At 44.5% G+C, this 2,050-nt stretch overlaps 1 pseudogene; it reads right to left on the bottom strand.

Moving 5' to 3' along the window:
• Positions 1 to 1,236: 1,236 nt before the first annotated feature.
• Positions 1,237 to 1,847, bottom strand: LOC103743235 (annotated as a pseudogene).
• Positions 1,848 to 2,050: the final 203 nt, after the last annotated feature.

Genomic DNA, 2,050 nt, shown 5'->3' with positions numbered 1-2,050 from the left:
CATAGTAGGATTCTCCAGAGGAAAAAGATATAGCTATATATCGATAACTATATATAATTTGTATCAAATTTAGAAATTATTGTATTTAAATTTTGTATTGCATTGAAATAATAACAATAATTTTCTCATATCTGAGAGCTTAGAACCTGATAATTGCTCTTTGAGCCTGGCCTCCTTAGCAGTCTAAGTAGTCCACAGTGACTTCTGGCACTAGAGAGTCCAGCAACCTGGTACTTTCTCAGCCCGTAAGAATGTTCACCTCAGCGGTCCCAATCTGGCCTGAAAACCTAGAGAGTTTGGAAAGCCTCTGATTTTCAGTTAGTGATGGTGGCCTGGAAACACTGACTCTAATATCAGTGAAGGGATCAGCCTCAACAGCATCAGGGTAAATCAAGTCATAGCAAGAGGGAAGGTCAAACTAGAAAAACCTAATGATCTTCCTTCTGCTGTGTCCTTTATATCGGGGCTACTACCAGAGGATATGCAAACATTTGAGATGGGTCTTCCCACATCATTTAAGACAATCAGGACAATTTCTCAGTGAGGCTCTGTACTCAATTGATTCTAATTTATGGCAAACTGAAGTTAAAACACACTATCTCATGGACCTACATTGAGAGCATTCTCCCTCATTATCAGGGTGTGGGGGGAGGAAGTGCGGGTGGAATGGGGGATATCACCTTTTCCTTGATGTAAAAGCAAACCTTAGGCTTTCTGGATCCTATGAGTGCTTTGTTTTGTAAAGATTTGGCATCTTCATTTATATTCTCTATCACTTATGCAGCCTGAACTATTTATCACGAATTGAGTTTTGTGTAGGCCACCAAGCCATAAAATTGAAAATGGGTAGAAGCATCCATCTTCAAATGAAAACAGCATACATCAACTCAGGCTTTTCATTGTATAGAAACTGATACTACTGCAGTCTAAACATTTTCAAGGGGATAGTATGAGTTCTGTTAAGAAAGCAAAGCTCCATTCTTTTTTTTCAAACCTGAGAACAACATTTATTGAATTTGTCACAGACCCTCTCAAAGGGAAAAATCTAACCCCTCATCAAGTGAAAATAAGAAAGGTGTCCATGGTAACTGCTACTCAGTAGAGGAGGAGGGGTTGTATCAAGGGGATGTCAGTCACCTTGATGTGACATGAGAGACGGGGCAATTTTCTTGACTAATGTCTTCAGACCACAGAACAGCCACAGCTACACATGGCCTTCTAGCACAGGGTCCTCTCCTAGCTTGGCTCCACCGTGGCCTCCTGAGCCCTCCAGATTTCCTGGACAAGCAGAGCAAATGCTTTTTCCATAGTTTGCCAGGGTTTGGCTGAGGTCATCTAAAAGGGAGCACCCCATCTGTGGACTAGGACTGTGGCAGCAGCATGAGAATCTTCAGAGGTGGTTGCTAGATTGCACTTGTTGCCCACCAGGACCAAGGGCTGCTTTTGCAGAGGGTCCCAGCTGGACCACATCTGCTGCAGTTGGTCCAGACATGAGGGATCATTGAGAGCAAAGACCCAGCACACCATCACCAGCTGCCAAGGACTGGTCATGCAAGGCTCTGTGGATATCCTGTCCAGCTGTGTCCAGCACATTCAGACTGTGGCCCCTGTTATGCAGGGCCACTGTCCTGGATAGTGGGGTAGTGGTCCTTCATGAAGCAGTCGTGGGTCATCTGGATAGTAACTGCACTCTTAACCACTTGTGCCCACCACCACTGCCTTGTACTCTGGCATTTGCCTGCCAAAACTTTGCAGTATGCCCAAGCTTTATGGCTCTCCTCAGGGGATCTGGTTCTCTGTGCACTGGTGCCCAGGTCCAAGATATTAGACTTTGTTGGCAATGCCATACCCCAATGGGCAGATCCAGCAGGAAATGTAAACAGCAGGTCCTGTGTCCCAAGAGTGGCCGTTCGCTGTGGTGACTGGTGATTGCTGTGGGTCTGCAGGCAGCTCTACCTGACCTACCTAAAGCTCCATTCTTATCGAAAGAGTGTCATTAAACTAATTTTTGAAGAATTAATCTAGAAAAAGAAAATCATGGATTTTCCTT

This window comes from Nannospalax galili, unplaced genomic scaffold (genome assembly GCF_000622305.1).
Source record: "Nannospalax galili isolate Female #2095 unplaced genomic scaffold, S.galili_v1.0 scaffold1222, whole genome shotgun sequence".
Classification (NCBI taxonomy): Eukaryota; Metazoa; Chordata; class Mammalia; order Rodentia; family Spalacidae; genus Nannospalax; species Nannospalax galili.
This window is presented reverse-complemented; position numbering and strand designations above follow the sequence as displayed.